This window comes from Zonotrichia leucophrys, chromosome 1, assembly GCF_028769735.1.
Source record: "Zonotrichia leucophrys gambelii isolate GWCS_2022_RI chromosome 1, RI_Zleu_2.0, whole genome shotgun sequence".
In the NCBI taxonomy this organism is placed as follows: Eukaryota; Metazoa; Chordata; class Aves; order Passeriformes; family Passerellidae; genus Zonotrichia; species Zonotrichia leucophrys.
This window is the reverse complement of record NC_088169.1, coordinates 44267675-44283268: the sequence shown is the minus strand read 5'-3', so window position 1 is coordinate 44283268 and position 15594 is coordinate 44267675. Positions and strand designations below refer to the sequence as shown.

Genomic DNA, 15594 nt, shown 5'->3' with positions numbered 1-15594 from the left:
ATGTTTCATTAATATAAGGCACTGAATAGTTGATTATACTGTGCCAACACCCAAAAATATTCTACATGTATTGCTGCTGCCAAAATCCTATATGCTTAGAATAAAACACTGAGCCAGTCAAATGTAAGTGTGAACCATGCTTTAGGAGTTTTTTACATTTACATGTTACTAGCCTGAGCTTTCTTCAACAAATTACCAGCAATGAATATCAGACAACAATAGTTTTATAGTTCTCACTGTGTACATGCATATATCCAAAGTCTTATTTCTGTACTCTCATCCTGCATAATACTATTTATATAAGTACTGCCTCTTCAAAAGTTATTTTTGTAGCCTAATTATTGCAATTTCTCACAGGAAAAGTTCATCTGCCAATGCAGTTGCTCAAACTGACTTTCAAATCAGAGGTTGTCATACATGCAAAATTTCCTTTCCATACTTAATTGGGAATTATTAAGTCTATATTTTTATGGTTTGTAGGGAAAAAAATGGTTTCTCTTATCTTCTATTTTCTTAGGACAAGTCTGCATATATATTTCAAGACTTTTTTTTCATGCTATAAATAACAGTTCTACCTCTGTTTCACAATACCACCTGTCAAAAATGAATGCTTTTGTAGTCAGATGTAGACAAAACAAACCTATTGAAAATGCAATTTTAAAATTTTCTTCTTCCAATTTTCATGACAATTAATACCATTTTAATATAAATTCTATGTTTTCTCAGCATAAGTAATAAGGAGAGAAAAATTCTGTCAGAGAATATCATATTTTGTACCATTAACAGAAATTTCTAAAGCATTTATTATCTTTCCTTTATTAATGTGCAAAAATGTTCCTCAATATTGTCATGTTTAGACTTGAGCTTCTCAGACATTGAAATGTTTTCAAAGTTTTTCAGCTTCTGTGGGGGTTTTTTGAGAGCCCTTGAAATTGCTTAGATTTGGAAATACTTGTTCTGTCTCCTCAGTTAGCTTAGTCTTCTTACATGCTAGAGATGACTCACATAAGGCAATATATTTTAGTAGCCAGAATGAATCTTAGACATTGACTTACATCCTGAAGAAATCATTGTGTGTTCCTTCAGATTTTGTAAATAAATTCAGCTAAAAACTTGTTATACCCAAGGCAACAAACAAATCAAACCAAAACAAATGTAACCCATTTAAAACCCAGACATAAATTTACTAATACTAAAAGATTGGTGGGGGAGGAATCTTTCACATGTCTCGAGTCTGGAGACAAATTTGTTTAAATGTCTCTCATGTAAGCATGTATTCTTAAGGTCAATATCTAGTCTTTATTTAGAGTCAGTAGAGAACAAACAAGTATTTTTAGTTACATTTAATCTTTTCTTTAAAGCAGACTTTAAATAAGCTGTGTGACTCATGGTCTAAAGTGTCTATTTTTTTCTTGTTGAGAGGGAAAGCTTTTTTCAGAATATTTATTTGACATTTCCACTTCTTACTATTACCCTGTGAGGACACACTTTTTGTCTCTTTGAATGTGTGTGATCTATGTTATTAATAATAATAAAAATATTTGGTGTAATTTAATTTTTATATAATACTATAAAAATATAAAATGTTTGTCTTGGTCAGTTGTTTTGGGCTGATTGCAAGAAGAATTCCTCCTAGTTATAAATGAATCTATTTATAAAGTTTATGTCCTGGTTCTGGCTAGGACAAGGATAATTTTTGCAGTATCTGCTAAGGAGGGGGAATGGCTAGGACACAGAGGCTGGTCTATACCACTTTTTGTCTTTGCTAGAGGTGGGAGGAGCAGAGTCTCTTTCCTGGAGAAGGAATTCTGGTTGTGTTCCTGTGGCGGAGGAAGAGATCAGGGTAACCCTGGTTCTGAGCATTTCACATGTGAAGCACTCCCCTCTCTCTTGTACATTTTTCTTATTAGTAGTGTAATTGTTGCTGTTTGTTTTCTGATCTCATTGCTGTTTCTGTAAATTGTTGTTATCTCAAGGTGATACCTTTACCTTTTGTTCCTCCATTTCTCTCCTCCATCCCACCACAGGTGGCAAGGGGAGGGCAGGAGTGAACCTGCGGCAGTGTGGTTTGAAGAGTACCATTCCTGAACCATGACAGCTCATTTCAATGTGGGACACAGACCCAATCATTTTATAATAGAAAAGAAGCACTGAAGTTAAATAAAATTTTCTAATATACATAGTAATGGTTTGGGGGTTTTTGCATCAGCTGTCAAAATGTTTCCATCTTAAGAACTGAGTCTTATGATGAAATGAAAAAACCCAGAAGTCTCAAATTTTAGGTTTAAATGAGAAAAATATTTTTGCAGAGATAGTTCAAGTGATACCTTTTTAATATTTACTTTTGTATATTTCTTTCTGAATCTGTGCAAAAGATCCATGTTTTCAAGAAAAAATGAACCACAGGAAGTAACAAATTCCTCCGCAGGATGAAAGGGAAAATCTTTCCAAATGTAGCTCTTCTCCCTGTGAAGCTGTTTTCATTTTCCCTGAAAATCAAAGTCAGCATAGATTAACAATATTCATAAGTTTCCATTTGCTCTCCTTCATAAGCTTGGTTTGATAAAAAACAATGCCTCACTAGCTTAGGTTTACAACAACCTTTAAGTTAAGCAGTTATTAAATCAGCTTTGTTAATAGGGTTTAATAAAGTGTTGACAGCAGTATATTTTAAAATACAGTCTAGATTCACTTGTATTTACTCCAGCTTTTATATCAACATATCTGTCTGAAACTTGTGTAGTACCTTGGGTGTGAATCATTGCTTCATTATGCAGCTTAAAAAAAAAAAAAAAAAAAAAAAACCCAAAAAAAACCAACAAAAAGAAAAAACAGCAAAAAGCTGCTGATTTTGGGCCTTTCTTGCAACAAATCAGATTTATTTAACCAAACTGGGGAATTTTCCTTTTGCAGTCATTGATATAGGTAGCTTTTTTCCAAGGGCATATAGCCTCTTTTTCCTTAGAAAATTCATGAATTACAACATTGTTTCCATCTGGAATTCATGGCAGTAAACGTTGTAACACAGCTGTTACAGCTCAGAGCAAATAATACTCTGTATCTATATACACTTATCTTTACATTTTATTTCAGCTTCTGTGCAACACAGGGATGTTAAACAACCCTTGCTCTCATAGCCATAGAAAGAAACAATAACTATAAAACAAGCCACTGTTTCAAATATCAAACTGAATTCCTCTGGTAATAAATTTTTAAGTAAGAAAAGACATTACTCACCAGAAAAATCTTCAGTGAAATTATTTTAATAAATATAGGTTCTCATGCTTCAGAGATTTGGGGCGGCTGTTTGTGAACATTTCCATTAGATCTTAACTCCATAAACAAAGGATGATCATTATATCATGTTGAGGGGGCAAAAGACAATACCTAGAAGTAAAGTAATACACTGAATTTGATTTGTATTTCCAAGACTGACTAGTAAAGCTCTCCATAATGAAGATTTTGCAGGAGCATACCAGGATTGCTACTGATGAAGAACAGCAGTAATAATATTCCATTTAAAAATAAACAATTAAACTTGTAATAAGACAACTTATATCTCCAGATTCCATCAACAATATTGAATAGAGGTGAAACACAACTGTGTAAAAGCATGTCTAGTAGGTAAGTATCTGAAGCCCTCTTGTAAGCCTGAAGAGTCTGACACAGATTTTAGAGGAGACTGAAGTCTTTGGGCTTTACTAGCACACAGCCAGGTGGCTTACTCTAATGAGCTTCAAGTATGATGAGATTCACATGATGAAACCAATGAAATTGGAGTTTGCTTTAATTTGAGTATCCTGATAGCATAAACTTATAACCAACAGGCACCACATCTAGACACTTCAGTTTAGGAGTATATGACCTGGAATTGAATTCCATCCTTGATTTTTGTAAACTTATATTTTGGGGTTTTTTGTTTTGTTTTGTTTTTTTTTTTTTCCCAAATATTATCCACCTTTGTGTGTTCAGAAGGTTTTAATGTTATTCATGTGCTTGTATCGAAAGTAGCCTCTGGGGGATGTTCTAATTAAGTTGTCTAAGTCCATCAAGTTTGCACAATTAGGTGTGTGACCTAGTCTAAATATTAATGTAGAGTTTCAGATGAGCACTTCTGAGGATAGTATTGGCTGATAGTCACCTTCATCTTAGCCTGACCCTCTGTGCCAACTTGACCTTCCAACAGTAAGTGGCATTTAGAAGTAATAATCACCACCACTGAGTAAATTGCACCCACAAAGTAATTCTAGTTCTTCTATACTTGTAACATAAGCAGAATTACCAGCTGAAGCAAACAATGGGTTACTTTCCTACAAACAAGCTTTCAAAAAAGTGTTTCATCTAAATGCTTTGATAAAATACCTTTCCCCAAGACTCACAGGCCCTGATCTATCATGATTAAGCATCTCCTTGAGATTTTCAGTGAATTCTAATAAGCTCTCTTTGCTTTGATAGTAAAGACATTTCATGGACATGAGGGAAAATAATGTAGTTTAAAATATGTCAAGACTGAATATTCAGTCCTTGTTTGTTTCTCTGAGATGGCAAGCAATATAATCAAATGTTCTATGCCTTACTGGCACTTGAACACACTCTTTTTATCTGGAAGTGCACCTGTGATATAAAGTTAACCATAAACAATATTCATCCCTTTCTTCTCTAAGTGCCAACTTATTAGTTAAAAGCCTACTGCCATATGGTGAAGCAGTACTGACTGAGAAAGAAAAAGAAGGGGGAAAAAAAGCAATTAAAGCAAGCTTCTAAAGAAAGATCTTTCAGAAGAAAAGTTTATGTGATGCTGAGTAACAAATACTGGCATCCAAATTTGGTATCCGAGTTAAAAAAAAAAATGCTATTGTGAATAAGGAGAAGATTAATAAGCAAAAAAAAACAAGGAGTAATTATGACCTCTCATGGTGTCCATTCTCACAGTTTGCAATATAGCAACAAAGATTTTCCCCCATAAATTGAATGCCAGAAATGGCATTGTATTTTGAATGAGACAAAACTGACAATTGGATTAGTCTGCTCAGCTTGACTAAACCATTATGGTAACTTTCAAATTTCAAATTAATCCCTATTTAGGTGTCATGGCTTAAACTGAGATCCTTGCTGCTATATTCTGAAAGAATTAATTGCTGAAACTTATTTTACTTTACTTAATTGGAGTTGCAATTGTATTGATGAATTAGCTTACTTGCACCTGTACCTGCGATTATTTAGGGCACCTACCTCTTTAATCTAAATTAGGTGGAAAATCTAGAACTGAGCTACATATGTCAGTGTGGCCATGCACACTAAGTGGATTCAAGTTGCACACCTAAGTTACCAAACTTGATTGAAGGCTACTGTCTGTATTACAGTGCCAGTAACATATGCTACTGAGAAATACTGAGGTATTTCTCAGCTTGAAAATACCTAGCTAGGGTGTCTATTTAAAAATGAATAGTTGAACAACAGCACACTTGAACAATAGATGCAATGTTGATGTCTAGTGAATTGGGCAAACTAATGTAGCTTGGCCAAAAACATCAAAAATCAGGAGGAAGTCAGTTACTTCTCAACTACACAATTTGGAGGAAAATAATTTGCTTCTGTTAAAACAAATACCAGCTTCTATATTGTTTTGTATATATTTATTTTCGTTTTTTTGTTAAGCTACATGGGTCTTAATTCTAACCATACTAAACTTGATAAAATATTTAAAAAACACTCTGTTGAGCTGCTTTCTTAGATTTGGTCCAAGTAATCATGGAAATCTTAGAAATCACAAAAAGGCTTGAGTTGGAAGGGACCTTAAAAATCATCTAGTTTCAACCCCACCATCCTGGGAAGGGATGCTCCCCACTAGAACAGGTTGCAGTCCTTGTTTCATGAGAGCACAATCATCTGGCTTATCACCCACTCTCAGTTTGTGTCATCAGTTGGCTTGGGGGGGGTACAGTCTGTCCCACCACCCAGTCCATTGATGAAGATGATGAATAGGACTGCACCAGTACTTCTGGGGTACAGTGCTGGTTACTGGCTTTCAGTAACACCTCATGTTGCTGGTCACCATCCTCTGGGCACAGCCACTCAGGCAGTTTACAGTCTGCCTCCCTGTCTGCTCATCCAGCCCATACACCAACAGCTTGTCTGTGAGAACCCCATGAGAGCTGGAGTCAAAGGCCTCAGTGAAGTTTGGATAGACCATTCACTCTCTTCTCTCATCTATCAGGGCAGCTATTTCATCATGTAAGTTCATCAAGCCAAGCCTGATTTCCCCTTGGTGAATACATGCTAACTATTCCTAATGATTTTCTTGGGATTCATGTGCCTGGAAATGATTTCCAGGGTTAGCTGCTCCCAGGGATGGAGGTGGGACTAATTGAGCTGTATTTCTCCAGTTCTTTCTTCTTCACTTTCTTTAAGGTAAGAGTTAAACTTCCTTTCCTTCAGTCTGCAGGCACTTCTCCCAGTCACCATGATTGATCAAATATTATTGAGGTTGTCCTTGCAATGTCATCACCTCCCTCAGCACTCACATGTGCTTCCCGTAAGGGTCTAGGTATTTGTGCATGTCCAGTTTGCTTCAGTTAACAAACATTCTATTTAAATATGAATCCACTCTAATTCTTCATTCTCAGTGCTCAGAAGAAATCTGAAAGGATTGACACTGATGTAATATTGAAATTTATTAAGTATGAAGATTTTTGAATTTTTCTCTCAGGGAGGAGAATTTAGAAAACTTATTAACTTGCTAGGCAACCTGTAAATTTACCTGTAAATCTTCCAGGAATACTTGGTAATCTTTCCCTGTCTAATGAGACTATGCATCAATTATTAAAATAGTATTATCTAAATTTTGATATCATAAAAAGGAGCAAACAGAGAAGTATAAAATTTGGTCTTTGGATCAAGAAGCTTCTTTTGAGTTCCTGTGGCTCTATGCATTAAGAGAAAAGTAGAAAGTTCAGAAGAGAGGGATAAAAGAAATATCCCAAATTCTCTGTGATCTGAATGAAATGAAGGCAACACAGGGTTGAAAGAGGAAACTGTTTATCTGTTGTGGAAGTGTCAGCTATTCTCTCATGGATGTCTATACAGTCAGTGGAAAGAAACAAATATTTCAAGGGTGTAAGTGATCTAACCTACTTTTAGATATATCCCTTGAGATAAATCATGACCTTTGAAAACTTTTTTTTCTCTCAACTGGTTATAAAAAGATCCAAGGATGGCTAGCTTAGGTCTGGAGATATTTTTCTTGTACTTTTAAAGTTAGATAACTAATCCCATCTGGTTTTTTTACTTCCAGTGAGAAAACTCCCGAGCTGAGATAAAGACAGCTTAATAACTGGAGCAAAAACCTTGCATGCAAGCAAAGCAGAAAAAGGAATTCATCCATCACTTCCCATATGCAAGCAGGTGTTCAACCACCTCCAGAAAAGCATGGAAAAAATAATCCTCTGGCAGGACCTCCTTAGAGCCATCCACCACTTAGTGGGGGCTTATAAAAAAGGGAGAGTGACTTCTTACATGGGCAGATAGTGACAGGACAAGGGGGAAGAGGTTTGATTTAAAAGAGGATAAATTCAAATTAGAGGTTAGGAAGAAATATTTTCTCTAATTTAGATTAGAGGTTAGGGAGGTAGTGGAGCAGGTTATCCAGAGAAATGGTGTATGCCTCATCCTTGCAATTGTCCAGGGCCAAGCTGGCTGGGGCCCTGAGCAACCTGATCTAGTGAGCTGCCCATGGCAAGAGGCTGGGAACTGATGACCCCTGAGCATCGCTGCACTGAGCTTAATCTGCTGATGCACAACATTGTACAGGGAAACAGATTTAAATATCATAACATCTTCTAGTCTTGGTCCTCACATCATAGCTGCAGATAAGCACTGAACCTGCAATTCATTATTCCGGACCTTATTTCATAATCACTGAAACTAGACTGTTGCTAATCCACTGCATATTCTATATTGATCTTATTCTTGCCTTCAAAATGTCTAAGCAGTCTGACTAAAAACCAAAGAAAAGAAAGCAAACAGACAAATCTTCCTTTAAAGTTTTTGTGCAGGTAAAAAGTCAAGAACTCCATCTCATTTGTTTAAAAAAAAAGGAAAAATAAAAAGAAAAAATGGAAGAATAAAAGATTTATATTTACCTCAAATCGGGATATTTGTTTTCAGAAATCTGATTTTAGGGTTCTGCAGTATGGAAATCTCAATCTTCCTTCATGTAAAAAGAGGTAAACTTTTATAGATGAACCATGAACCATCGCTTTTGGTTTTTGAGATAGAATTAACCGTTTTCTCTTTTAATGAACTGAAAAAGAACAGAAGAATAAAAACAATATTTTATACTATATATATGACCTAAGGCAACTGAACTCATATTAAATGAACTTACCTGCACGTACCTAAGTAATTTTCACTATAGAATTTAGTGCTTTCTTTTAAACTCCTGCTGAACCCTTGATTTTCTATCCTACTTATCTGTCATTTCAGTCCCTGTCTGCGTTCTTCACCACGTGAATTACTTTTTTCCATGACAGAGTCACTACAAAGGGAGAAGCTCTACCCAATTTAGATAAAAGCTGTTCAGTGTCACTTGGCATCAGATTACAAGCTGGTGCTTTATCAGCATTTATATATGGATATAGATGATTCATGTTCCCAAATACTTTAAGACAGGGCTTTTTAACATTGATGTCTTGACTTTATGTATTCATTTCACCAAGTTGCCCTTAATGCACTATTACTTTATGTTTAGTATGGATTGCCTACAACAAGGCGTTTTCTACATCTAGACCTAAAAGTCTTTTCAATAGATTGGAAAATAGGATGGGAATATCAGAAGAGGTAAAATCAGGTGTGCTAAGACTATGGCAAGCCACACTTGGTGCTTTCTTTTCTTGCTGTGCTCTTGGTTTTATTTAAATGATCTTATTTGGCCAACTCATTTTTTTTGAGGACAGACAAATCATATCTTTTTATACTTGATTGCAGTTATTTCACTTAACAAAAAATGTATAAAATATGTGTGTACAGTCAGCTGATCCATTTAGATTTATAGTAAAGTTTTTATATATATGTGTTATGCTTGTACATTTATTCCAGCTAAGTCATTAGGCTTCTTCTCGAGGAAAAAACTGAAAATTAATTATCTTCACCTCAAATAGCACAGTCAGTTTGATAAGTGTATGAGGACACGAAAATTGTCTTCTAACCAAGAGGACAAGAACAAAGACTTTTCATAATTTAAATGATCAAATGATCATTGATTTAAATTTAAATGATCAAATGTATAAAAAACCTTCCCTTTGGTAATCTTTTGTTTTTGCATTTGTTTTATTTTGTTGAATTATCTTCTGCTTCCATAAAAGAAGAACAATGGACAGATTTTATCCCTGGGCTAGTAAAATTTCATGAATTTTCATATTTCTGCCTTATACAGTCTTCCAAGGAAAAAATGCAGGAATCTAAAACCCAAATGCTGCAAATAAGCTATTCATCAAATTTCTCAACCAGAAACTAATCTCACTTTTTTTTCCAAGAGATAACTAGTCACTAAAGGGTGAAAGGTCTCTGCTGTTCACCTGCTGTATGAAACAGAATGGGATTACCAGGGATTGTGAAAACAAACTATAATTCTAAGTAATAATCTTTCTAAATAATAATATTTCAGCATGTTTTTTTCATCTGAATAGCTTTTAGTGCTCTTCCTCAAAATCATCCTTTGAGCCCAGATTCACAGAATCTGTTGAGTTGGAAGGGACACATGAGGATTAATGAGTCCAGCTCCCAGCCCTGCACAGCGCCCTCACCAAGAATCACACCGTGTGCCTGACAGCATGGTCCAAACACTTCTTGAACTCTGATAGTCTGCTGCTGTGACCATTCTCCTGGGAAGCCTGTTCCACCATGCCCAACCACCATGAGTGAAGATCCATGAGTTGGGCCTGTTCCACAGTGCCCAAACACCATGAGCGAAGATCATTTTTCTAATATGCAACCCAAACCTCCTCTGACACAGCTTCAGGCCATCCCTCAGTCCTGTCAGTGGTCAGGAGAGTGACGAGAGCAGTGCCTGCCTCTCCCCTTCCCTTCACAAGGAAGATATAAACACAATGAGGTCTCCCCTCAGTCTCCTCTTCTCCAGGCTGAACAGACCCAGTGACCTCAGCCACTCCTCACACAATTTCCCCTCAAGGCCCTTCTCCATCTTTCCTGCCCTCCTTTGGGTGCTCTCTAACAGCTTTACACCCTTCTTACACTGTGACTGTCAGAGCTGTCCCCAGCACTCGAGATGAGGACGCCCCAGTGCAGAGCAGAGCAGGACAATCCACTCCCCTGCCCATCTGGCAATGCTGTCCCTGATGCCCCCCAGGACAGGGTTGGTCATCCTGGATTCCAGGGAACTCCTGATCCGTGTTCAGCCTTCCACTGACCAGGACTCCCAGGTCCCTTTCAGCAGAACTTCTTTCCAGCATCTCAATCCCCAGTCTGTACATGCAGGGTTGCTCCATCCCAGGTGCAGAATCTGGGACTTTCCCTACTTTTATTTCATATGGGTGGTTTGACTGAAGTGATATTTGGTTATCACCACCACTTAACATGCCAACATTTTTTTTCTCTTGCCTGGATCTATGTATTTTAAGCAACCTGTCAGATAAAATCAATAAAAATATGGAATAGCCAGCTGATATAAATTAAAATAAATGGCAATAAAATAAGGGTAAATTGAGTACTCAATTACAGTTCCAGGATCTGAGTATTGGTCTTTCCATTACATTTCAGTTATAAAAATGAATTCTTATATTTAGCAAATATGTAATAATTATCAGAACATGAATTATAACTAGAATTCCGTATTTTTTCCTCTGGGAGCTAAAATTGAAATTTGACCACAGGATGACTCAGTAGTTCAATTAGCTATTAATTCCAAAATTTTATTATAATAACTCTTCTGTACATATATTTCACTGAGAAAGAAAATTAGTGTCCTATATTCATAGAAATCTGTTAGATTATAATAAATTTGGCTAATGAACTCAGCTGATAACTGCAGGCCATTGAAGGTTAAAAAATAATTTTCAGTCTATTGGCAATACTTTACTAATTTTTTTTATATACTTAACATAAGATTTTTTGATACTGTAACATTTTGAAAATATGACATTATCAAAACTAGAGGGAAAATAGTAGATGAGACCATTAGATCACATGAAAGGAACAACAGAAATGTGAATATATGGACCAATAATTTCTAAAAATGCTCTATGAAATTACTTTCTAAAACTGCAAGGGAAAAAAATTCTCATTCACAATTCCTGTGTACATCTCAGCTTCCACTGCTAAATGAAAGATACTGATTATGCTGTATTTTTCTAAGTCAGAGAAATATTTATAATTTTAAAAATATTTTCCTATGAAATTAAAATCCTGACAGCTGCCTTTATCCAGCTTGACAGTTTTTCTTGCAGGTGCAGGGATTTCTAAAAGCTTTATTTAGGAAATAGAACTTGAGGAAAAAAAAATCTGTATAAGTTTTGAAATTATGTATTTTTTACTTATCATATATATTATTAAAATATTCATACATGCTGAAATGTTTAAAAAATTACCATTATGTCAGTGTCTTCTATTCCTCCCTAAAGAAACCTTTGGAGAGAAGTTTATAAGTGACTTTAAAAATATATTTATTTCCCTCACATTTGCAGTGAAATTCACTAAGCTGATACTCTAACTCAGCTGTGTGGAAGCAATACATGAATCTCAATCTCTGGAACACATTTACAACTCCCTTGTTTTTTAAACAGAGGGAAGACCAGAGATTTGTGCTTTAAAAGATACAGTGGCAAACAGGCTTTACCTCAATTTAACAGCTGAAAATAAATTAGTGTTCCCTATGAAGTGAAAAGACTGGAGAACTGGACATGAAGAGTTCACATGTATTGCTGTTTCATATTTCAAGTGGCAATGCCTGTGATATGCCATATGTTGGCGAGGTTGAATACAAAGCACACCCAAAATAATGAGAAGAAATGTGTCAGGTTATAATTTCCTTCATAGTCTGGAGAAGTATGAACCCATCTTGCTTGAATGAGATTACCCATACATATAAAGGAAAAAGTCCTTCATAGTATTATTTAAGCTTATTTCTGATGTCTTTGGGCAGAAAGAACAATTTTATGTAAATAATATTTTCCTTTGTTGAATACAGAGGGCTCCTGAGTGACTAGCTTTACAGTCAGATGAATATGAGTCCCAGCAGTTTGGAAAATTCTTGTTTATTCTTTTTGAAGTATTCTGCATTGTGGAACTGAGTGGCACTGTCAATTTTTACAGTGAAAATAAACTGCTGGCAATTTTGGCTTTACTGTAAAAAATACTGAAGTCCACCATTGCATTTAGACTAATCTAAAATTTGAGGAAAACGTTGCCGAGTAAAAATCAGGAGATAATTTAATTCTAATGTCAAGGAAAGAAACTACTCTTAAGATTTTTGAAATAAGCCTTGGTAAAACTAAAAACAGGAAAAACATCTTCCATAATTTTATGGCTGAACTTGAGCAATTAACTTGAGAAATTGCTGCTAAAAATATAAGTTCTAAGTTATTCCTGGAAAGTTAACATAAGTTTATTACTCAAAAAGTTATTTCTCTGTGATATCAAAGGTATGAGTATTTATGTAAAAATTAAAATGGAAGATAAGCAACAAATAAATAGAATCATTTAACCTTACAAAGGAACTTTTAACTTTCTATGAGATGAAGACATCTTTTCTTTTCACAAGAGTCAATAACTATCAAGATTTCAACAAAAAATGTTTTCGTTGTTCCTTACCAGAGATTTGTGCCTATTATACAACAATCCCTATTATATTGGTTAAATTACACTTTTTTTATTATGTTGGTAAGTTTTGAAGGAATGAGATCTTTATACATCACATGCACTCTTTGTGCTATCATCACATATCAAACGCTTTTCACAGTAAGTTAAGGTACAAAGTATTTTGCTTTGTTGCTATAGCAATATATTGCAAAACTATTCACTTCTGTGTTCACTTATATTATTAAAGTGAATTTTCTTTAACATTTTATAATGTTTTTCACTTTAAATGAATAAAATAGTTTCAAAATACTACAAAAAATTTCCAAGATATCTCAGTTTCAGACATCAACAGAATAATTATAAACTCAACTTTTGTCCACAGAAATCCAGGAGAGCTTTGAAAGCAATTTCAGTTTTACAAAAGTTCAGTAGTTTACAAAAGTTCTTGAATGGCAAGAGACCATTCAAATTCACTGCTTGGTTAAAAACTAACAAACAAAACCAAGAAAAAAAGCATGTGACTGAAAAGACTCAATATTTTTGTTTTTTGAACAAATTTTCCTTCCTAGACAACAGCACATCTGATTTCAAACCTCTTTTCTACTGTAATGTCACATACATAGATAATATATCAGTCTGTCGCATACATAGATAATACATTAGTAAGGATTTGGATTTGTGCTTTAAACTGGGCTACATGAACAACTGGTGGTGCAGACAACATGATACAAGGTCTACATATTTCTCAAAACACTTAAGTTCAAAAATTTTATGAATGGGGGCAGTTCTGTGAAAGAATTGCTGGGATTTAACAGTGACCTGGATAGCCATTATGTCTAAAAGTAGTTCAACACAACAGAACCTCTTTATAATATATTTTGTGAAATTAAGCTTGAGAAAAAGTTCTCTTTAAAGCATTTTTATCATACTAATAGAAATTGGAGTTAACTTTACTTTATTTCCATGGAAGAAAATGTTGCAGACCAATAAAAGTTTCCATGTCTTTTCCATGGCACGTCTAGGCAATCATTATTTCTTCTTCTTTTAATTTTGCGAAAATCTTTATCTCTGGTACTTTTTTTCTCACCAAATTTCCTGTTATGTCACTTCTATATATTTAAGTAATCCACAGAAACAGTACTATAGGTTTCTGTAACCTTATGTCATGTCACCTGGAGCAAAAAAGTCTCCTTTTGCTCCAGTGAGTCAAAGAATCATTGACCAGCACCGGTCAGTATTTCAGAAGGATGCTCAGAGTTCCTGAGAAATTGCACCTACTTTGAACACTTGAAGAGTTTGGTCTGTGTCTACAAAACATAGTGTTATTTTTATTTCTGATAACTTGATCTGATTGTTGAACTTCCATATATAACTGTGAGTATTGAATGTGTTTTTCTGCAGTGTAGGCTCTTGTGCACTGGCAAGGTGCCTGTTCCTTCTTGATTCCAAGAAGAAGGGCACAAACACGAGTTAGAGAAAAAAAATAGACAAGAAAATAAAATAGAAAGATTATAAATCTTGTATCCCTTCTGATGATGAAAACCATGAGACAGTACAATATTAGGCTAAACACTGTTGTATAGGTCTACCCATGGAGGGGTTCTCCAGCTACAGGGTCTGGCTCCCAGTTCAGAATCCTCTGTTACAGCAATTGTTCCTAGAATGAGGATTCATCTTTGAAGGGTCCCTTGGAGAATAAAATTAAATATCACCTCACTATGAAAGCTATAGTTTCTGAGCAGATTCATGTAAGTATTAATGTACACAAGGTGATAATCTCTCTGTATGTTTTTGGTTGAATACATGTTTATCTTTAGGTACACTGAGTAACTGTGCAATAACCATACCTGCATTATTAAATATAATATTGATTAGATACACTGAGATTAAGTAGGAGTCACATGGTATCCATCATACAGAGATATAAACCTGGATTACCCACTATATGCATCAATAACTTAATGCAAAATAGTCTTTCTGGCTGACAACTACACTGCAACTAGATTCAGAAGGGTGAATTTGGTATCCCAGAAAGTATAAGAAACCTTTTCACCCTAGGTAAGTGTTTATAAGATGTTTCTTGTACACATCATCTAGTTTCTTCTAAGAGGTAAATCTAAACTGTGATTAATTTCTTAAACTAGGTGTAAAACAACTTCTCAGATAATGCCTGTTGCCACAACTATTTTAGCAACACAATATTAAAATGTATTATGACTGTGATGGTATTAGTAGTCACTTTTGTTTGTAATAAGGGAAATAACTGGGAAAGATAAAAACAAAAACAAAACCTGTACAACCACTCTGAGGTTGCATCAGTTCACTTAATAATATTGTAATTGCACTTATCTACACAATCTGAGTAACTGGAAAATAATGAGAAGAAAAAGCATTTCAGCAATATTAATACAACATCTAAAAGTGAAGCCAAGCAGAGCCAAAATAAAGGAAGAAAACAAGCATAAACAATATGTTATTCAAATGAGAGAGAAGGAAATCCCCACTATGAATTTAAAATAAAGTACAAGAGGTCAAGTAAAAAAAAAATCTAACATCCATAAGATAAAAAAGGAGCAGAGATATCTGGTAAATGCCAAAAAATCCTGCAGAGAAGACTCAAAGAGCATCTAGTAAAACATAATACTTTTACAAGACAGGAAAAACCAGACCAAATTTTGGCCCTCAAAAGAAGATATTAACTGCATATGAAATAACCTGGTTTTGTTTTGGGTACTGGCAGTGAAGAAATGAAACAGGAAGGAGGATTCTTTACTTTGCATC

General features: G+C 34.9%; 1 long non-coding RNA gene across 1 annotated transcript; it reads right to left on the bottom strand.

The window, feature by feature from the left end:
- Positions 1–1168: 1168 nt before the first annotated feature.
- On the bottom strand, positions 1169–3648 carry LOC135451147 (uncharacterized). The gene is made up of 3 exons (XR_010441239.1): positions 3477–3648; positions 3238–3387; positions 1169–2489 (listed from the first exon to the last, which is right to left on the bottom strand). It is a non-coding gene; the product is annotated as an uncharacterized LOC135451147 (long non-coding RNA).
- Positions 3649–15594: the final 11946 nt, after the last annotated feature.